Consider the following 23,485-nt stretch of genomic DNA (forward strand, 5'->3'; position numbering starts at 1 on the left):
GCACGTGAACCTCGGGAGAAAAATCGGTTGTCTCTTGTCATTTGCATTCTCCCGGTGATTGGCTTAATCTTCATCTTGTGATTGGTTCATCCCTCTACACGTCGGTATAATCATCTTACTCACTCTTTTATATTCTTGCAAACTAGTTGTGGCAAGCTCTTTTAGTGTAACTAGAATTGAGAGCTTGATTTGTTATTTAAGTTCATCTAGTGGAGCTCTTTAGTGTAGCAAGATTGAGAGCTCTTAGTGAGTAGTATCATAGCAAGTTGTGTGTCTAGTAATCATTGCAACTAGAATTGTTGGATAGGTGGCTTGCAACCCTTGTAGAGCTAGAGCAAGTTTGCATTTCGCCTTTTGTCATACTAATCAAATTGCTCTAGTTGATTTGTAGATTTTTAAATAGGCTATTCACCCCCCTCTAACCATACTAGGACCTTTCAGCCCCCCACCCCCACTCTATCGTGTGCGCCGCCCCACCCCGGATCCATGGTTGCGGTGGTGGAAGCTGGATCATGGCTGCGATGGCAGAGGCTGGTTCCACGATGGCCTTCCCCAACATCTCTGTCCTCCACAATCTCTATGGCTGTGAGTCCACTCTCTACCTCCCTCTCTGGATCTGCATTGGATCTAGCATTTCACCAAATATGAGCAGGGAGCAATTGCAGGCGGTCATGCTTAAATTAATCATGTTTTGCTTTTGGATGCAACGTAGGTGTTTGATGGTATTCCACTGCAAAGAGGAGCTCCAGTCCTATCTACATCTTGGAGGTATGTGATTTAGAATTTTGGGTCAGTTGCTTGCCTACAGTTCATTCTTTAGAATTGAATACTAATGAAAAATCCTATTGCCTTTACTATGTGATGAAAAGCAGCTAGCTCCTTAACTCCTTATTATCAATATCAACCGTACTCTGTACTTGCATGTGTATCATAAGATTTGTGCTAAAACTCACCCATCGCTGCCCATATGCTCATAAAAGAGCCATTGCTATTCTGCCACTAAAAGTAGAAACCCCTATGTTGCCAGAGAGGAGGCATCCTGGAAGGTAGAAGCCCCACACCCCAAGCCCAAGCCCCAGCACAACTGCTTCATCCTGATGCTTGGTTCCAGACTCTGTACTTCTGCAGCACCCATGCTTCCATGACGACGGGCAAGGTAGCTCGCTGTCTGTGTACACACTTTCAGTTGAGAAATCATTCTGAATCCTCCAAATAGATGGTAACATAGAGTGCCTGTAATCAAATATTTTAAACCAGTTATCAGTATGCAAAATGCACTAAAGTATTTACATGTTGTTAGTTCAACGAACATATACTAAGGAAGCCATTCAATCCTAACTGCTTGTTGATTTTATAAAAAAAATAATTTTTGTTTGCATTTTACTATTTAATTAATAATCCAACACGGCACTACTTTTCCTTTTTTTATATATTCAACCATAATGAGCTGCAAATAATAATTATCTGCTGCAACATGCTCTAACCCTAGTAAGCTATGTTTTTTTGTAATGTTTTTTCAACTTTTTCAAGGTGATCTTGATATTTAGTTTAACGAGACAACTGATCATTTTTAAATCTGTTTGGCATTGTCTTGTACTTTATGACCTGATCAATGTACTTTCATTTTCATTGTTCATAGTTTTGAAAAGAGGAGAAGAAGGAACTTATCCAGAAGAGTGAGAGATTGAAGCAACCACTGAATTCAGTAGGGGTGAGTGCAGCTTGTTTCTGTGATCTTTGAAATAATGTTGAAACACGAGATGCTCGATCACCCACCAGAGACTAAGATGGAGATTGGAGACCTCACTCGGCCCACCAGAGACTAAGATGGAGATTGGAGACCCTGCCAGAGTCAAGATCATCCAAGTATGCTGAAATTCCACCTTAAAGACAAGTTTTGGGTGTTCCTAATAGACAAGACACAAAAGGTTAGGTGTAGGTCGAGGTTTATCCTCAACGAAAAAATTCATAACACATCCAAGAGATGACATTGTAATGTTTTGTTCTAAGAAATTAATTTTGAAAGACACGTGTGTGTCGCACGTGCATGTCTACTAGATCTTATAACTTGCTTTACTACATTATTAATTTATTAATAAGTATGCAATGTGCTAATGATACATGTGTTGGTGTTGCGGTGGAGGTTATTTCCACTACTCAGGTTAGGATTTGCAGCAAATTCCAAATTTTTATGTAGTTGTATGGCAATTAATGGAGTTGCAATGTAATTATTCATAAAGAAAAATATTGGAATGTAATTTGAGTGAGTACCAGTTTATGATATCTTTCTATGGTTTTAATTTACAAACTCGAATGTTGCCGTAGCGTTAGCACGGGCATACTACTATAATGGATAACATAAATAAACTGGCTTTACTGAAAATCTGCATTGTGCATTGCATGCGTGCGCTAGGTAAGAGATGGAGGCATGGAGCACATGTGTGTTGCTCCTGGTACCATCCTTCTCAATGAACAGTGTTTGCAGTTTCGGCCCAACAGTTGTAGGGTGTGGCCTACTCATCCATTTGCGACACAAAAAATAATATCCCTCATAACTAAAAAGACTAAAGAAGAGACACCGTTTTTGTACGACAAAAACTTCGCCTCACCTTCCTGCCCTCCCCCGTGCGATCGTCTCCTCCCTCTGCAGATACAACCGGTCATGGCAGGTGGGCGCGCCACCACCGCCCGCGCCCGCCCGCAGCTGGCCACGCCGCCGTCCCCCGTGCCCACCCGCAGCTGGCCGTGCCGCCGCCGCCGCCCCCACCTTGCACCAACGCCCCCTCGGTCGCCGCTCCCAGACAGCGCGCCGACAACACCCCTGCCCCGGACAACGCCTCTCCATCCTATAGTGCGATCCGTGTGTTTTTAGTATAAAAATTTAGCTGTCCCGTAGCAACGCATAGGTAAGAACCTAGTTGAAAAAAATGACAAATCCTGATCTACGCCGCCCCACTCGCTTTGTCACTGACGTGCTGTCAGCATGGCTTGTGCCTGGGCCGATAACAGGCTCCACTGAAGTGCCGGCGCCAAGGCACAAGAGGCCCCGCAAGCCCAGCACCCGAGTCTTTAGCCCGACATGGATTAGTTGAACAGGCTGTTTAAGTTTTGCGGAATCAAAACATTTTAGATGAGGTGATATATTATGAGTCCATTTCTCAATCTTTTTAAAAAAAAATTATTTCGATCCCTGCAAGTATTTTTTATTACAGTTCCTGTCTCTTGCAGTTCTTTTAGCCCTCAAAAAGCCAAAACAGACAAAGGGATGATTAACTAAATGCTAAGCTTTTTCAACGACGACCATCTAGGGAATATTTCCAAGGCATGTGTCGCTCTTCTCTTCTTCTGCAGGGTGTTCCAAAAACTTGCCAGGCCCGTCAATCCACCAAAAAAAGTAGCACCTCTCCTAGCCCTAAAAAGGTTAATATGCCACCATCATAGCAAGAAAATTTATAGCGAATATCAAGGAAAACACAATGAACTATTTACAAACGATTATTTACACGGCAATCATCACATGTGTAGAAGGCCCAAGCAACAGTACCCGAATGCCTCGATTCAAACACATGGGCCGGCTTGCTATAGTTACAATTAGACAAGGATGGAGAAAACTAAAAAATGCCTTAAATAACTACGATCTTTAGAGGCGTTTTTATCTAAAATGCCTTAATTACTGGCAACCTTTTGAGGCGTTTTCGTACGAACGCCTTTGCTGTACGTGCATATAGCTCTGTTTGAAAATGAGGACTCCTACTAGTCCATTACGTAATGCTGTACGTGCGCATACAGCCACGTATATTCAGTTTTTTTTTTAATTATTTCGAGGAAACAAATGCTGGAGACCCCTGCATCCCTCTCGGCCCAGGCCCAGCTCGTGAATTGAAGGACGACGCAGCCCTCCCCGTATCCCTCCCGTATTCTTCCCGTATCCTCCCCGTATCTGTCACAAAAAAAAAGCTTCGCCCCGTTATCCTCCCCCTTCACCTGTTGCGATAGGGTTCAGCGACGCGGCTGCGTCCGGCGTCGCCGTGGGGACGGCGCGGCTGCGAGGAGGCGGGGCGGAGAGATTGTTGGGTTCGCGAGCTCGCCGACGACGAGGTCCTCCACATTCTGTAAGAGGAATGATCCTCAGTTTAGGTTCTGGGATGCACAAACTTCTCAGATTATTTTATTTTGCATTAGGCATTATTCTCTAATAAACAAATTTTGCACAGTAAATAGGTTACAATCCAGTTCTGAATTTTTGTATAGAAAGCCTCACCAACAATATTATTTTGTATACAGAATGTGGCTACATGTTCCACTACAAGAACTGGCATGACTCTTGATCCAAAGGTCTTTCTCTTGATCCAAAGGTCTTCTATTTGTTATTTTGGCAGCAGGCCTATTTTCCAATTATACAATATCCTATGCTACCTTGTTTTAAGATGTCTTAACTAAATATAAACTCCATTCCTGCCTCTGTAATCATACAGCTGAGTTATCCTATAAGCAGATTGTAGACATTAGTTTAGTACTGCTATATTTGTTGTCAACTCAGCCATGCAGTTATGAATATTTTCTCTGTTTCTTAGTGTTACTACCTAAGATGTAGACATCCGCAATATAGCAGTATAGCAGTGATCAAGTAACACAGATACTTTCATTCAACTATGGTTCTCATAAGATTTTTTTTGAGTGAGACCTGATACTATGCCTTTCTGGAGGGCATATCTTTGGCCCTTTGCTGCAGTCCCTAAATCTCAAATAACCAAATGTATATTTTTCTGGAAGGCATATAAATTTGTAGTATATTTTAGTGGCTAATGTGACAAGATAAAGCTTAACCTGATGAATGATTTGTTTTGGTTGCTGTCTCCTCTGTGCCTGGCATTTCTTTGATATATGCTGCTTGTAGTTCCATCCATACAGCTTGTTCATTCATATCCTTTCACTTGTTCAGTTACCCCTACCTTTGAAAATTTTCATGTCAGCACTCTTCAGATCTATCTTGCTCATTCAGTCATCGACCTTGCTTGCAATGCTTTTTCTAGATGTATAGTCAGTTTTTTCTAGATGTATAGTCCTGCAAGAATTAATTAATTAGTACTTACTAGGAAACTGCATTCTCCTGCTGGAAACAGTGGATATTCGTGTCCCAGAAGGTTTACATGGTCCCAAGATGTTTTCTGTTTAATAAATCGTGTGAAACAAAATAAATGTTTCTGCGTACTCTGTTGTTCCTGAATGCACAAGTACAGTTTTGGTTTCCTTTTCCCCTATGTAGTATTCAGTTCCTTCAGATAAGTATTTTGATTCCCAACATATTCGTTCAGAGAAGATCTGATCATTCCCTTTTTGGATGCTGCAACTCATTATGATGGAAGTGCTATTCAACTAGTAGTGTTCCCTGAGATTTTTGTTATTCTTATATTACATAATACATGCAATTGTGCTTTTTACCTGAAGATCTTTTCTCTCAGTTATACTTCTAAAGCTCTCTTGTACCAAGCACTGATACTTATTGGGATATGTTCATTTGGTTGCAAACAGGAGCAATCGCCAGGTGAAGACAATAAGAAGGCTGGCAATGAGGATATCTATTCACTTGGATTTATACTTGCATATGTATATAGTTTTGATGTGAGGATGTCATGCTTTTTATCTTTTAAATTAAAAGTGAGCAGGAAACTTGTCATTTATAAATGAGAACCTAAATAAACAATAGGACTAAGAATTCATCATTCATGAATGAGAACTTAAACAACAGTACTGAGGATCATGTTTACTTTTCTATTTTATGGATATTTGGAGATAGAAACTTATGTCTCTATGAACGATTTTAATATTTGGATGGATAGTTAATGTGTGCTCACATTGGTTCATTCTCGAATGGATTGTGCTGATTTACCTTGGTTTTGGAGTCATTTTTAATAACGCCTCCATCAATGTTTGAAGGCTTGTACAGAATGCCTTTAAAAAATATTATAGGCACCTAGAAAATGCCTTTATATGTTAATATTGAAAGACGTTTTGAAAAAAATACCTCAAAAGACCTTTTGAGTCTAGTTTATAGCTGACATTTTCATGTATGCCTAAAAAGGTTTTTGAAGGCATTTTGGCCACTTTTAAAGGCATTTTTAAATGCCTTGTACAAACAGCCATGCTGTAGTGCCCCTCTTTTGCCACTTTGCTATACGCCACATGTCATTCCTCTTTCAAAACAGAGGGTACTAACAAATCAAACCTACTAAGCTGCCTGCCAACACTAATCTACATTGCAACTAAGGAATAAAATTTCTAGTCTTGTCCATATAAATTGCATCGTACATTTCTTAGAAAAAATAAACGTTTCCACAAATGAATAAAATGTTTTCTAATTTGTGCCTGTGACATGTGACAGCATCAAATACCTTAGTTGATTAGGGACCTAGAGATTTAGGAATTGGTGTAGCCTTATACCATGAAACCCTAGGAACCTATCCAACATAGATATGCAAAGATTTCGAAGTGTGAAAGTACAACTAGGCTGGAGAGGTCTCCCCTCCGTGTTCCTTTGGGCCCTGTTTAGTTCCCTCCCAAAACGCTAAATTTTTCAAGATTCCTCGTCACATCGAATACGAAAACGCATGCATGAAGCATTAAATATAAATAAAAAATAAAACTAATTACACAGTTTAGACGAAATCCACAAGACGAATCTTTTAAGCCTAATTAGACTATGATTGGACACTAATTATCAAATAACAACGAAAACGCTACAGTGCTCATTTTGCCAAATTTTTCCAATCTAAACTGAGCCTTGATTTGTGTAGGGGAAAGCGAGTAACCTGTTCGTTTCGGTGAAGGAAGGGAAATGGTGGTGCAGCTTGAGGAAGAAAAAAGGAGCAGGGAGAGGAAAAGGGAGGCCACACCCGTTCCTGTATGCCACCCCTGCTGCTCCCGACGTGTTGGCGTGGCAGGGGTGCCACGTGGGCACGTCAGCGGGCAATTGACCACCATAGTGGCAGGCTAGCCACGCAAGCTCGCCTGGGAGTAGTTTTAAAATTTCTTTTTAAAAGGATTAAAAATAGAAAAAATTCTGAGTAGTTGGCTAAAAAACCTTATTGTCTCGCTAAATTTGGTTAAGCTAGACTAGTTTTTCAACTGACTGTACTAAACTCTATTCCCCTCCGTCTCAAATAAATTAGTTCCTAGAATCATCATAAAGCTGAACTTTCTCAAGTTTAACTAACTTTATAGGAATAGTAAGGGCCTCTTTAGATCTGCCCATATAAACTTTAGACCTTTAAATTTTAGAGTTAAAGTTTCAAACATGTGGCCTAAAGTTAGCTCTAAACTTTATTCCTCCTCACATTAGAAATTTACTCTCTCTGTCCTAAAATAGAAGTCATTCTCGCTTCCAGAGAAGTCAACTTGTTTTTTAAACTTTGACTAATTATATATAAAAGAATATTAATACTTATAATACATAATTGGTATCATTAGATAGATCGTTGAATATACTTTCATAATAAATTTATTTGAAGATATAAATATTGCACGTGTTTTCTACAAACCTAGTCAAAGTTGAAAAAGTTTGACCTGCACGGATCCCATAACTACTTATATTATGGGACTGAGGGAGTAGAGCTTAAAACTGAGCTAAGTATTTATAGCTCTAAAATTTAGAGAAGAGGATCCAAAGAAAGCCTCAAGTAGCAACATCTAAAACATTGAATAAGTACATTATGGAAATATATTTGGTGCTACAAATATTAAACTAGTTTAGTGTGAATATTGGGTTACAAAATTCTATCAAATTTAAAATATTTTGATTTAATTTAATTTAAGACGAATGGAGTAGTTAATTCGGAGTATTTTTTGTAATTGCTTAATTATATGTGCACCCTACTCAATCCCCTGAGGCCCCGAGTCTGAACCGCACCGAGCACGAATCATGATGGACTAGAAAACAGCGTGGCTTTGCCGCGCCTTATATAGAATTTGGGCCAGTGTTTGGCCACCTTCTGATGGAACACGCCTTATATAGAATTTGGGCCAGTGTTTGGCCACCTTCTGATGGAACATGCAAGCGTATTGTGCACTGCTTATTTAGGTTGAACCTTGTGATGGATATGCAGTTCTCAATGCGTGTTAAGAGTGGTCAATGCAAAGTTTGAAACTTGGAACGTATTACGTATATGACGGTTAGATATAGATATGTTTGTTAACATATTACATATAGATATATAAAATAGATCACTTTTTCATAGATATAATTTTAATCTGTCATCCCTGATAATCCTGCCAGAAATTGCACGTTTCGGCCCTGTTCGCTGAAATTTGGTTTATGCTGATGCTTATGCTGATTTATTGTGGGAGAAAAACAGTGTTTGTTCCATTGATGTTGGTTCGTGGTCATCATGAGAATCTTCTGAAGAAATCAATGCAGGCTGCCAGCCTTTCAAAGTTTCAGAATCCACTTCTACTGAAAACCACCGAGTACTACTTCCAAGTAATGACGGCTTTACGCATATGGTACATTAACCTATTTGATAAGGACAGATAGCTTAGCAGGTTCCAAAACTTGATCGGGCTAAGCATAGAATATCAGGAATGTTATGGAAACCAATAGCCTTTCAAAGTTGTTTTAACCCATAGGGATGTCTTGTAAGTTGTAACCCATTCAACTAAAAAAGGTATCAACGAGTAAAAGTAGGATTATTACTTGAGAAAGCATTATTTTTCAGGTAATAATCCTTATGCGTTACATGTCTTAGTTTTCAGTTGTTAAAAGAAGCTCTGGGCTCAACAAGTAGCAAAATACGATCCTAGAAATATTATAAAAATTCGATGATTAGTCAAATACTAAATGACTATTTTCTAAGAAAGCTTAGAATTGAAAATCACATATTAGTGAGGCATCCATGTGAGGATAAGATATTTTAAAAAGTGCATTCGACTTATATAATCAATACCTAGGATGGTGAATATCATGCATTCAATTGATCACAACAAAATTCAGCTAACTACAGTTCAAATTGTAGCTTTAAAATTTTTTTTACATAAATGAATACAACTATGTATTTCTAATTTCAGTTCTAACACAAATTTATAGATACATTTACAGCATGCTGGCAATCCCTGAATTTATAGGAGCTGATCTAATTACGGGTAAGCTCTTTATTAAGTGTAATCTGAAACATGTTAGCTAGTATGTGAGCAGGACTGCTATGTAAAGAGGAATTTATATATCTCAGAACCGTAAGTAATTGCTAGGAAATAAGCCAGAATACCAAATGTGTTAGGCATAATCCTGATACCAATAGATAGAAAATCTATACAATCAGTTTCAGAATTTAGGGATGCATCATTATTTTTTCTATGGATTTTACAATTTCTTGTATGAATAAGTACATACACACTGAATTATCTATGTTGTACTATTCACCTCTTTGATGCACGGAGAGGCTTGGATGGCCGCTTCAACACTGCTTCCCTGACGGTCAGCAACGACACTGCCTGATCAGAGCAGGGGAGAAAAGCTTTCACAGGCGACCATGCAACGGCCGGCTCTGAGTATGGGCTGTCTCCGTGTGGATTTTGTTGGCTAGTAGCCCTTCCACGGAAAATCACGAGCAGCCACAGCTGTGGGCTTGTGGCATTCAGGGTTTTTTTTTATCTTAACTCTGTGCTTTGAGCATGACTTATTGCAGTACAAAATCGACAATCATGTGAAGTTGGACCTCAAGCAAGAGGTGAGTCCAGCAAGTTACTTCCATCTGTCAAGCAAAATAAGACAAAAAAAATCCTCACTGATCAAGATCCTATTGACAATCATTACTCAGAATGCATTGCTTCCTCTGGTCTATGCAATATTGCTCCTGGATCACCAGCAAGGTGATGTGATCATTAAGAGGGAAAACAGTTGAATAAAAAGTGGCACTAGCACATGGGGAAACCTTCAGCATCACATGGGGAAGCCTTCAGCAGCACAACCATTGCAGTCTGAGAATGTATTTATCAAGAAGGTATTTAGATTTCAAGGGGTTGCGTCAAGAACACCTCCATTTGTTGTTACTTAGTCATGACAGACATATCAAACACCTTGTGCCTGAATTCAATCAGTATTTAAGTGCTGCTTGAACTGAATAGAAAAGCAAATAGCTACTTAAGAACGGAAACATGGTATTCTCTTTGCACACCTAAGAAATTGTGACCAAGCTAGTCCAGGACAGTGACCAACCTATTACTAGTTCCTAAATCATAAATAGCAGGTATCAAAGACATTTCACACACATTAGTAGCTATCACACAGTGAGTACAAAGAGGACTGGCTAGAACCAGTACTGCAAACAAGATCACAAAGACAGCCCCAACAAGCATTGATTCATGGTATACACATGGAGACAAAAGGATGTGCTGTTTACCTCATGGGAATTTTGTCGAATATGTCCTGTGCGCTATAGTTGTCGTCGATGTCCAGTTCATCACCGGCTGGCGTCCACATCCGATCTGCTATAATTTATATTAAAAAAAGATACGTCAATTAAAAGACTTATTGTATCAAGGATGAACTAATATCTGCTTTAAACATCCACATCAATTGGCCTTTATTGTATTGAAGAGGTTTAAGCGAAAATAGAAGAGACGAATCGAACCAGGAAATGCTATAGCTGGGAAACAGTTTTGTCAAGGTGCAGGTGCAGGTGCAGATAGAATTGGTTTTTGATGCTGTGCATGGTCCAAGCCATCTCTTCGCACATTGATTGTAGCCATCCCACCTGACAAAACATCAGTCTTATAAATGGTTGACTCAAGCTTCAGCATGCATCATTGAGGACGAGCACCACATGAGCAAGAGAGGAAAAACACAAGGTGAGGACGAGCCCTTACCAAATTGAAGAAGAAGACACCATGAGGGGCTGCTGCGTGTGGGGAGACGTTCTGTTCGTCAGCTTGGATTGAACCTCGGTATGATCCTTCGAGGGACGAGGGGGACCGGGAGACCGAGGCTGGGGAGAGCGATGAACGACGGCTGGAGTGGAGCCTAGCGACGCTGGACGGCCGAGACCTTCATTGCGAGGGCCGAGCGCTCCACCGACGGGGAAGCCGCGCCGGGGTCGCCGTGGGAGGGGGCCGCCGGGGCTACAGCGCTCGAGGTTCACGCCCGCGCCGGGGTGGCCGCAGCCGCCGTGCCTGCGCTGGCCGGAGCTGCCACGCGCGCACTGCCGGCCGCGCCGGGGTCGCAGGGGCCGCTGGGGCCCCCGCCCGCGCCGCGATGTCCGAGACCGGAGAGTCCGGGGTCGCCGCGCCTGTACCGGGGTCACCGGGAACGACGCGCCCGCACCCCGCCCGCGCTGGGGCTGCTAGCCCACAGGGCCGCGCCGGGATGAGGGAGGTGCGGGGGCGGCGGAGGACGGCCAGGTCGAGCGCGGTTGCGCCGCGCGGCTCTAAAGGTCCGTGGCTTTACGGGTAGACGCCCGAACCTACCCGCAATCGGACGGACCACAAAGCATTAACGCTCGATTGGTCGGCGGCGCCATAGCAACCTTATCTGCTGGAAACTTCAGTGACAAGAACGCTGGCTCATTACTCATTATTATTCTTTCACTTCACACACACACACACACACACACACACACTCCCCTGTCCCCTCCTCCCCACTTCTCCTGCCAAGAAAGCCACCGTTCAAGAGCGAAGAACCAAGATTCTAAAAAGCAGCAGCGCCACCAGTGGAGCTGTCGCCCGGTCAGCGCCTCGGATCGACGATGAGGAGCCGCAGATGGCGGAGGACGGAGCCGCCTCCCCCGCGGGCTCGGGCCCCGGGATCCAGGTCGCTATCTCCTCAACGCGGCGGCGGCGGGTCGAGGTCGCGCTCGCCACGCCGCGTCCCAATCATGGCGACGAGGATGGGAAGCTCGGTGCGGATGACCTGGGGGCCGCCGCCGCCGCTAGGAACGTCCAGCGCGGATGCTCCCGCTGGCCGCTGGCGACGGTGGGGAGCACACCGGCGTCTTGGAGAGGGTCGCCATTCGCCAAGATGACGGAGAGGCTTCCCGCTCCCGCGCCTCTGCTTCCGGAGGAGGCAGAGCTGACTAGGAGGAGCCGAAGATGGCGGAGGACGGGGCGGGGGAGGTTCCTAGTGCCTTCGTCGGCTCCGACCGAGGAGGCGAGTAAGGCATTTGTCTGAAACAGCCGAATTTCAAGGGTATAAACTACTAAGGAACATGCAAGAATATAGGAAAGCAATCAAACGAATTCTGAGAAATTTCTCAGTTCAGTGGTCTGAAAACAATATTCAGAATTAACATGCAAGAGTACAAACAAATTCTGACAAATTTCAGAGAACCAATTCTGAAAATTGCTTCTCAGAATTGCTTTTCTGGAAAATTTGTTATGTCTGATTTTTTTTGGAGAAATTTCAGAGAACCAATTACTACTCTTGCATTTGCTTTTCTAACCTTAATTGCAATGTGCTTATGTCTGAAAAAATTTGTTATGTCTGAGAACCAATTCTGAGAACCAGTTCTGAAATTTTTCAGACATAACAATTTTTTTCAGAAAAAAAAATTCAGAACCAATTCTGAGAAAATTCTTGCAAGAGTACAAACAAATTCTGAAAATGGTAAATTTCTCAGGAAAGCAATCAAACCACTGAACTGTAAAATTTTCAGAATCTGCATTTGTCAGAACCACTGAACTGTAAACTACCTTTACAATTACTTCTTTCTCTGAACTATCTTACGCATGTGTCTGAACCACTGAACTGTAAACTAGTCCTTTCTCTGAACTATATGTCTTACAAAGAATCCTCGCAGCGGGTGCAGAGATCAACAGTTAAGCATCTTACAAGTTTAACACCCAGCACCTGTACAGATAGAGCACCAAAGCTTGATACAGCCGAAGAGCAGAAAAAACAGAAAAGACTATCAAAGCATCAGAACTACATCCCCCAGGCATCAGCAAGGCCTGCAAATCTAATCCATTTCCCATCCAAAGATGTCTTCTCCATGTCCTTGAGACCTTGACACTGTAAACTATCTTTACAATTAGTTGTTTCTCTGAACTATCTTATGCATTAGTCTGAACCACTAAACTGTAAACTAATCTTTTCTCTGAACTCAATGAACTACGTCTTACAACGTAAACTGCAAAACCGATCGTCGTCTTCTACTCCTTCCTCGCAGCGGGTACACAGACGAGGGCCTCCTCGTGGGTTGGGGAATAACCTGGGGCGAACTGGCACAGTCAGAACCCCATCTTCTGATAACACTCTCTGAAAAGTGAAAACAGTGAAAACAGTCAATTGTCTGAACTGCGAACCTGAATGCCTGAAAACAATCAAGAATGGGCCTGTTCGTTTAGTCAAATTTGACAAGTTATGCGATATCTTTGAGTTTTCACAAAAATTGGTCAAATTTCATTAAAATTTAAATTTCTTTGGACTGAATTTGGGTAAAATTGCATGGTAAACAGCATTATCAGTCCTACTATATGATCAGCAGCCTCCGCTATTTTTTGAAAAAGGAATCTGTAGCATAAGCATTGAAGGGAACACCGCAACTTACAAATTACAATGACGATCGACGGCAATATAGGAAAGCAAAGAGGCACATTGATTTTGTTCTGGCAATTAATTGAGGTTACCAACCTTAACGCCTGAAACCAGAACAGCTGGCAGCTGGTCCTCGGGAATCAAAACCCAGCCGTCCTCTCTGACTATGTTGAACACGTGGAAATGCTCTCCTGGGTGGTGGTGGGCATGATCGGGGCAGTAATCAGAAGAGAAGGCGCGGCTGCAGCTAGTGCAGAACCTGTCGAGGAAATGGGTCCGGCTGAAATCGCAGCTGACAAGACTCTGAATGATATCCCTACTCTGTCCCTGGTGAACTGCAGCGACCTGCAGGCAATCAAAAGGAACTGGGGAACTGGGGAACGGTACAGAATCCAAAGGAACTGGTATGGCAGAGGGATCAGAAGTGGTATTGCTGAAGAATCAAGAAAAACGCGGCACGATCTTGGCATTCCAGTACAGAGGATCAAGAACAGGTAGTATAACAGAGCAATCAAGAACTGCGGCAGTATGGCAGAGCAATCAGAACTGCGGAACAATCTTACCTTGCAGGTGGGGCTGCAATGCTCCATGGTAATCGAAATACGATCATCGCACACATTGCAGCGTCCCCTCGTCAAACCGCGATTCCAATGCGGTTGCTCTCTACCAAGCATCACGTAACTCGTGCCCTGATACTGTACCCGCTGAATCCTAGTCCAATTGTAGCCCAATCCGCCTACCCGCACGCTGAGGGCAGTCAGCGCTGGGAAACGCCCATCAAGAAGCACCACCTACGCAAAAAACTATCAGCGCAAGTACAGACAGGGATCGGTTTCCAAGAAAGACTGTTAATCGCAAGTGCAGACAAGGATAGTTTTTCAAGAAAGACTGTTAATGGCGTACTCACATCAATAGTCTGCGGGGCTCCACCCACGGCGCCGTGCTGGGAAGCTGCATGGGCGGGGCAGCAAGTCTGGCAGACAGCGCGGCGACAAATCGAGCAGAATGTCCTCGCAGTGCAGGGGACACCGAAGTCCACCGTCGTGAGCGCCTCGAGGTAGTCCATGCGATCCGACCGAAAGCAAGAACGAGAGGGTTCAGGCGAAGAAGACGACAAACAGCTATTGCAAGTATTTCAGGGGGAGGTCCCTTCATAAAAGTGAACCTTATATTAGGCGCCCAAAACGTAACCGCTCTCACCGAGTCGGTTGGGCGTCATCTAATTATTTTTTCAATAATAATATTTTTAAAGCAACCGGTAATTATATTAAAGCTGTGAACTCAGAAGTAGCAGTCTCTCCCATTTATACACATGAAAACATATATGAAATAAAAACAGAAATGCTATACAACACATATGTGTTTTAGTCAAAAAAAAACATGGATTTTTTTTTATCTCTCTCCCTCTCTCTTTCTCACCGGCCTCCCCGCGCCCACGCCGGTCATGGCAGTGGCAGGTGGCGGCGACGGATATGTGATTTGTCCTTCCATAGAAAAAAATTATGATCTGTGATCTGTTATTTAGTGATCTGTGAAGGCTGGAGGCTGGAGGTAGAAGAAGGGTGGAGGCTGTTGGATCTTAATTCTATGGTGGAAAAAAAATTCATGTGTTGAAACTACGTAAAACACATGGTTGTGTAGTAGACAGTCTCAATAAAAATATATACATCCAATGAACAAATCAATAGAGTTTAGTCGAACATGAGGCAATAGTGCACTACTTAGTACCGAATCCAGCCATCAGCTCCAATGGTAATATGCAGGCGCTATGCGAGTTGTTCCCATCGGAAGATGATGTGGGTCCACGCAAGTAGCGCCGTCGCTGCTCGGCAGCCTAGGCAAAGCCTCCGGCCGGTGTCGTAATTCGGGTTGATCAGTATCCAATGTAACAACATAGCTTAGGGAGGGTCGGAGCGTCCTTGTACATCTCTTCTGACCATCTAGGGTGCCATTAAGGCGTGTTGTATCAAGCTTTTCCTCTATCTTAATACAAAGATGCGCAAACCTTTTGCAGTGATCAAGAAAAAAAGGCTCAGCCCCAACACTTTAGACATGTCGTAAGATCCAACGTTCTGTAATTAGACGGAAACACATCTTAATCGAGAAAAGAACATATGTGGTTGAATCATCAGGTATAGCATAGACTGCAGATTTGGAACCTTCAACCCTTGACCCATCAAGTTGGACGCCCGGTTTCCTCACCATGGTCATCAATGATGAGGTCAACGACCCGGAGTTAATATCTCCATGAGAGTGCCCATTAGCACACATCTCCTTGCAGATATTGACCACAAACTACTACTGTTGATGAAATTGATCCCTCCCCCCGCGTCATCCGTACAGGCGGCTCGGGGGGCAACTCAGCCTCCGCCGCAGAAACCGCCCACCGCGCCTGCTCTTCAGCCGTCGCCGCCGACTCTCCGTCTAGCGGTGGCGGCGGTGCACAACAAGGGCCCCCACAACAACTTTTGTCCCCTCTCTCCTCTCCTCGCCTCCCCTCTTCCTCCTCCTGTCGAGTTCTGGATTTCCGGCTGAGAAGGATGGCCGACGGCGAGCAAGATGACCGGCGACGAGCTGGGTCCATGTCCTCTGGGTCCGGATCTGACGACCCCCCCGCCCGGGCGGCGCGCTGTCAGGTAGGGCCCACTCGAAGGTGTGCACGAGGTGGGAGACCAGAAGCCATCGGTGGTGAGGCCAAGTGACAAGATCCTAACATACGGTTATGTTAAGCATCGGGATCAAAGGTTTTCTACCGAGAGACCTCCCGACCGATCCCTCTAGGATCGACCGGGGGCTCGGGGGCTACAACCTCTCAGGCGCGCTCGCGCGCACCTTCCAGCTAAGGATTGGGCCAAGCTCGAGCACACCCTCTGCCTCTGCTCGGAGCTCGGGGGCTCGCAGTGCTGGGAAGGGAGGCGCAGCCGTGGATGAGAAGTCGTCCTCCTCACGCCGCACCGGTGGGAGGTAGCCGGAGAGATCAACCTCCGCTCAAGGCGGCTCCGGCTGATTGAAGGCCCCCCTTAGAAGGGAACCCAGCTTGGCAACGTCGCGCCCCTCTGGGTGCTCAAAGGCCCCGGCGGCCGATTCGCCCTAAACAACGTCGCAGCCCGTGGCTGCATCCCCGAAGGGGACAGGGGCGGCACCCCCGCCTAGGTGGGGCATCAGCTGCGGATGGTGACTCGCCTTCAATGCAAAGCGGCTGGGGTGACACCGCTGCCCTCGCCCGAGGGTTCCCGTCGGAGGGCGTTCCTTGCATCTAGGCAACAACATGTCGGCCTAGTGAGAACATGGGTGCATAACGACGACGACTAAGCAAGCAAGGATTCTTACCTACTGTTGGGGATGAGCTTCAAAGCAGAGTGCCTCTTCTATAGAGGAGCGCTCATCCCAGAGGAGCTCGGGTGGGGCCGCTTCCCAGCAGCCAGGGCAAAAGATGTCTCTCCCTGAGACGGGCATGGGGATGTAGCGCCCGGAAGTGGGGAAGAGCCGTGACATCCCTCATCCTCATCTCAGCCTCCGGGGCTGGGAGGGGCGGAGATGGCCCCTTGAACGGGAGATCATCCAGGCACAGCTCGAACACCAAAATGGGGGGTGCCCGTCGTCGACTAGTGGCTCCCCCGACGTGGACCCGAGTACCATTCACGCCAGCCCGGTCAAAGACTCCTCCGAGAGGTGGTCTCGGCCAACACGGACTGGTCCCCCGACCTAATGTACTCCCAAATCGGGTCTGGCCTCGCCTTCAGCGGGAGGATGCGGCACAGCAAGAACATGCGAAGCACTATCCGGCCGGTTAGGCTGACGTCCTTTAGGGTGGTGACCCGATCCACGACAATGGCGCCATCGGCCCTAGACGGTCGGGGGAGTAGGACAGAAGGACCTGATGGGGTCGAAAAGGTAAAACCACTTCCAATGGCACCCCTTCTTCGAGGTGGGGAACAAGAGCTCTAGGTACCACGACTTCAAATTGTTGCACAACTGGATGGCGGCAGCGCCAATCCACTGCATAGATCCACCGCCATCCTTGTTCAAGGACAGCAGGAAGATCCTCCGCCACAGATCTAAATGGGGCTGGATCCCCAGGTAGCACTCGTAGAGGGTCACGAACACCGCAAGGTGAGCGACCACATGTGGTGTTAGGTCATGAAGCCATAGCCCAAAGTAGCAGAGGAATATCTGCACGAAGGGATGCACCGAGACTTGAGCCCGGCGAGGTGGAAGGGGATGACGGAGATGACCTGTGACTCACCTGGTGTGGGCTCCATCGCCTCTAGATCCAACAGATCCCATCCATCCCCAGTGGTGGAAGGGAGGATCAGCCATGCCTGGGCCACCTCGAGCATCTTGCCCTTGGCCTTCGAAGAATCCCACTCCGCCGCTCTGAACAAGCGAAGAAGGAGCGAAGAGGCTCAATCGCGTGAAGAAAGAAGGCGCGAGTTAGGAAGGCCTGAATGAGAGGTGTGTCCACTTTCCCCTCCCTTTGGTGCTTTGTATAACCCGAGCTCGCAGGAATAATTGCAAGTTAGGAGCAGATCTGTCGCCCACTCCACGCATGCCTTCTCACAGGACTCGAGGGGACCCGATTCCCCTCAGGGTCATCGAGCTTCGTCAATGGCCCGAATCCGTGCACACTAATGCAAGTGGCATGGCCTCTCCTCTGCCAGATCCACACCATGTGGCCCAACGTCCCATCTCCTAGACGACGTGGGACGTCATGGGAGTGCATGCCATAACTCCTCCAACCAGAGCGGGAGCCCAGGTGACATCAACCGCTTGCGTGGGACGTTAGAGGAAGGGGCGCGTCTAGAAACCGCCTCACCCACTAGCAAGAAGGCCCCACAACAACCTCAGGGGCTGCACAAACTCCCCAAATGGAGATCCTAGGCTCTGTTGGCATTTCTTAACGTCACTACTAAGAACAAGGTTTTGAATTTAATCTCTAGCAACGATGCCATAAATGCTTATTGGTATTTACTTGTGACTTGAAAGAATAAATGTATGAATGAAGGGATCTGCAAGTGCACAGATAATATACCATTGTAGCACTTCATCCGGGAGTATTCCATGTATCGTTATTTATATTTTTACCATAGGGAAGGACGGTCAGTTGGAATATATTGATAACTTATATGCAAGATGGAGAGATAAACCATAACCAACTTCTACTCACAACAGGGGTAAGTCAAGAGAAAAATGTATATGAATGGTAAATAATAACTAATCGTTGATCACTCAGAGTACTCCTTTCTATGGCATTAGCATGGCTAAGTAGAATATTAGAGGAATAATTCCTAAGTCATTCTTAATTACAAGTCAAAGCATATGTTGATTAGTGCAATTACACTTAGTAATCATAGTTAAGGTCAACTTCATATCTACACATAAGGGATATTACTAAGGAAGATCAAGAGCAGAGCTTGTCTTCCTTTGTAACTATATCCTACTTGTCCTATATATGGGGAGTGGACTACAAAGGACTCAATGGGAGTCACATCTGCGATCTACCACATGGCCCGAAATATAGGGTGCATCTACAGGTAAACAACGTATAAGCACCACGCTTACACAATGTTGACCACTCACCCCTTGTACGTTGGAGCGAGCTCTATATGAACTTATGCTTAAACATGATGCTAATCTAACTATACTAAGCATATAATCAAAGTAGATGATGATCATGATAACTAGAAACATGATTAATGTGAGAAATAATGTCATAACAATTGTAGCAAACATATAAAAGTAATGAGAGATACAAAAGAGAGGGGGTACAAAGGCTATACCAAGCCACGCTCTTGATAAGGTCAGGAATCCAAGGGAAGCTTGCCTCCCTCTAGACCTAGCCTAGCTAGCTATGCCCTAGAATATGGTGGAGCTCTGAGGATGATTAGGGTTTTTGTCCTCTCAAATGACTTATGCCTTAGGGGGGTGGCAGGGGCTCGTATATATAGGCCGGAGAGTCAATCCTGAGCCCTCGGATCAAACCGACTTAAATGGATAGCGTAGATGCAACCTAAGAGGCGGTGGAGAACCAACATAGCAAGGTAGAGGCTGACAGGTGGCCCCACAGGCCGACCGATCTACAGGTGGGGTCAACCAGCCCCACATGGCTGCCTCTCGCCCTCTGTCGCGGTGTGGTGTCCTCTGGTGTCTTCTAGATCCTTCTAGTGTTGTTTACGCCGTGAATAAGCATGATTAATTCTGACATATAGGTCCACCTAGACGGTTTTCTGAATAAACCCTGTAAAAAACACAGATTGACCAAAACTTGTGGAATTTGTTAGTTTAAAACCCCTAAACCTATGTTGGTGATTATTTCCATACCCTTATACATGTTATATTGATGGTTTATAATGTTTGTTAACTACCGTCAACATACTCCTCCAAGCTTAACCATTGCTCGTCCCTGAGCAATTCTAAATTTAGCAAATGGATTAGGAGTTGCTGCGATGTTTTCACTCCTGAAAAGTACATATGCGTTCAAACAAGAATTTTCTCTGGATTAGAACAAACTGATCTGACTTTTAAACTTACCTGTATTACCTTCAACCATGGGGCTTCTTAGCTTTCACTTGGATCTTGAGCAATTGAACGACAGAATGATCAAGTCAAGTACTATGTCTTAAGTTCTTTGCTCAACCATTATTTCAGAGTTTTTATAGATTTTCAAAATAAAACTCAGAGCTTCCATTGTATGACACTCTCAAGTCTCTTGATATATGTAGTATTTGTAGATCCTCACCAAGGTAGTAATGATGTTATGCCTTTCTCTTCCTACAACTAAGGCTTATTGGAGCTTATAGGAGTGGAAATAGCATGAAATAACATACTTGCAATACATATATTGTAAAGTCAAACCTCGGATCCAAAGAGAGTTGAGTCATACAATCAAATCAAGATGTGCATGTGTGTGAATGTATGGTGGATATATATGGTGACTAACCTAATTTTACTATGCTCCTTGAAAACATATCTCTCTTTTGAAATTTAGAAACAACTTTGCAAGAGAACATATGCTATCTTATTCATCTTTTTTTTCTCTTTTTTTAGACGGGCATCTGAGTACCCATTGTTTTCAATATCTCGGACACTTGTCTATTTTTTCTCAACTCTTTTTTTTCTTCTTTTTTATGAATAACTTTTGCATAGCCCGTGCTTTTTTTCTGCAACAAAACCTTTTGAGAGATAGCAACAAGAAATTGGAGCATTTATTTGAAGTAGAAACCTATCAAGCATAATTTTTTTGTTCACTCCCAGTGTAGGAGTAAAATATTTTTGGGTTAATTTAAATGGAATGACATGTTTTTGCGCCTATCCCCAGTGTAGGAATAGTGCATATATGGGTGGTGTGTACGTGATCTTGATTTTAAGAGCATGACAAACCTCTCATAAGGGTCAACAAAGCTTGACTAAACTCAATGCAAAACAAGCAACATATATGAGCAGAAGTTTTCCTAATCTAAATAACATGTATGACTCTGGTAGGAGTTCAAGCTTTGTCATACAGGAGCTCATCATGTAACATTTTTATGTTTTTCAAAAGATAAATCTCCAGAACTTAAGTATCACTTGGAACAAGATAAACAGCAGCTCAGACCTTCTCATATCATATCCGTCAATTACCTAGACTTAGATCAAGCATATGCTACCCATGAGTTTCAAGTTCAGAGTAAATCCTTATATCAAAACAGTCTTATCCAAAACTCGAGAGAATTCAAGGCTGAAAACTAGGTACTTGAAAAGAATTACAACAAAGCAACTATTTATCATTTCCACTCCAAGAGATTATCTTCAGAGTCCTTTTATTTATTCAGCTCTTAAAAATCAAATTTAAAGAAATCTAGACACATTGTTTATTTTGTTTTCTTATTTTTAAGATCACACCATATTACTAATATATATAACTTGCTAAGATAAATTTTTATTTTGCTTTTAGTTATGTATCTTTTTTTAGCAAATGTAAAGCAAACTTAAGAATAACAAAAGGAGAGAAATACTTAACTAGATACATGGGGGATGCTCTTCCCCCGAGCTGGATGTTGTCATGGTCTTTCTCAGAGTAGATTTTGCCAACGGATGTCCTTCTCATTCATCAAGTGAAGTGAGATGGATACAATTGGGTAAACTTGCTCTTGATCTTGTGTATCATCCAGCAAAATGTCAACAAGAACACCAAAGGTCGTGGAACGGATTAGGATAAGGGGTCAGCGGTTAGCCGTTCGGAAATTAGTCATTCTTGAGGTTTAGAAATATTTTTGATTTGGCATAATTTTAGTAGGATGTTCATCTAGTATATATATTTTTTATGCAGAATGCAATATAACTAGATGTATGTATGATATTTTTTTATGCCACCATGGTGAATGTTCTTGCGGGTTTTAACACACCGTAAAAAATATTCACATGGGGCTTAGGATTTTTATAATGCAATGATACAATTTTTATTTTCTTTTCTAAGTGCAATGTTAATGCAGAAAAGTAAATATGATAAAGTGAAATAATTTATGCAATGCGAAAAAGTAAATACGGATAACTACCAATTTTACCTCCTGGCGAGGGTTCAGATTTTTAAGTCCTCTGGACAGGACTTCTCTAGTCTTGTTCATTTCTTAGGTGCATCTGTTGGTCTCAGAGATGGAGACTTTGATAGTTGCACCTCTTGTGATGGTGACTCTGATGATGTCACCTTTTCTTTGCACACCTGCTTGGTCTATGGACTTGACTTTGGCAGAGTAGGTTCATCTTTCACAACTTCTTCATCTTCCTCCCATTCATTCTTTAGGAATTGATTCTTTCGGTGCTGGGATGATTGGCGTTTCCTCCTAAAGCGGGTCTTCATTGGCTGTTCATAAGTGGTATAACTATTAAAATAGCAGCGTACCTTTTCTCTAGGGAATTGGAAATGGACTTGTCCAAATCTAACATGGATGATCACGTTTGTGGTGTTAAGGAACAACCTTTCAAGGATGATGGTGTATCATCTTCTTATTCTCTCATGTCTAGAACCATGAAGTCGGCAGGGGCATAGTGATCATGTATTCTTACTATGACATCTTTAACTATTCCCTCTGGAAATCGGTTTGATTGGTCCGCCATCTGCAATTGCATGTATGTAGGGAACAAAGGTTCATCATCAAATAAATACTCATACGTTACCTTGGACATTATATTAACACCCGATCCAATATCGCAGAAGGTGTTGTGGAAAATTCTTTGTCCAATGGTACACTCGATCATCGGTACACCTGGATCATCCTTTTTGGTAAGGTATGGTGAAGCGAGGAGGTGATCGTACTCCGATCGAAGTGTGTTGATCATGTTGACTGACTCTTCTTGTGGCTGCCTAGCCTTGTTCTTCCTCCTTCTTCGATTGTTTTTCTTCTTGTTCACTATTGTCTCTTCAGGCAGGTACGCTATCTGTGGATGACCAGAAGATTACAAGATATGATTCTTGAAAGTAAACTTCTCCTTTCTATCCTTGATCATGAAGCAAATCTTGGCACTGTCTGCATAGATGATGGCTTTTGCGGTGCTCAGGAAAGGTCGACCCAAGATAATGGGTGCTCTTACATCTCCACCTGTTTCCAAAACCACAAAGTCTATGGAAATATATGATTGTCCCACTCGAACAATGGCATCTTCTAAAATTCCCTTGGGGTAGCAGAGTGACTGATCTACAAGCTGCAAATGCATGTTTGTGTACAACAAAGTATCTTCATTAATTTTATCATGAATTACCTTTGGCTTGATGTTGACGCTTGCTCCGAAGTCACAGACAACTTCTTAGAAAATGTGAGGTCCAATGGCGATGGGGATGACCGGTCTTCATGTATGACCCTTCTTTTCAGGCAAGGAATAATCTATCCACCTTCCCATCGATGGCTCCGTGTAGTAGTATGCTTCATTGTGAATATCGACAAGATTTGCAGTTTCAAGATCTTCCGATTGCCTTGAAATCTTACCTTTATC

General features: G+C 43.7%; 2 long non-coding RNA genes across 3 annotated transcripts; one reads left to right on the forward strand and one right to left on the reverse strand.

The window, feature by feature from the left end:
- Nucleotides 1-3,700: 3,700 nt before the first annotated feature.
- Nucleotides 3,701-5,748, forward strand: LOC136487724 (uncharacterized). The gene is made up of 3 exons (XR_010767335.1): nucleotides 3,701-4,112; nucleotides 4,285-4,335; nucleotides 5,533-5,748. It is a non-coding gene; the product is annotated as an uncharacterized lncRNA (long non-coding RNA).
- A 3,439-nt stretch (nucleotides 5,749-9,187) lies between these two features.
- Nucleotides 9,188-11,532, reverse strand: LOC136487723 (uncharacterized). Of its 2 annotated transcripts, none has more exons than XR_010767334.1 (4): nucleotides 10,858-11,532; nucleotides 10,623-10,745; nucleotides 10,392-10,479; nucleotides 9,188-9,743 (listed from the first exon to the last, which is right to left on the reverse strand). It is a non-coding gene; the product is annotated as an uncharacterized lncRNA (long non-coding RNA). The 2 variants fall into 2 exon arrangements; XR_010767333.1 differs by having other exon boundaries at nucleotides 9,191-9,743; nucleotides 10,392-10,476; nucleotides 10,858-11,530.
- Nucleotides 11,533-23,485: the final 11,953 nt, after the last annotated feature.

Source organism: Miscanthus floridulus, chromosome 10 (genome assembly GCF_019320115.1).
Source record: "Miscanthus floridulus cultivar M001 chromosome 10, ASM1932011v1, whole genome shotgun sequence".
Taxonomy (NCBI): domain Eukaryota; kingdom Viridiplantae; phylum Streptophyta; class Magnoliopsida; order Poales; family Poaceae; genus Miscanthus; species Miscanthus floridulus.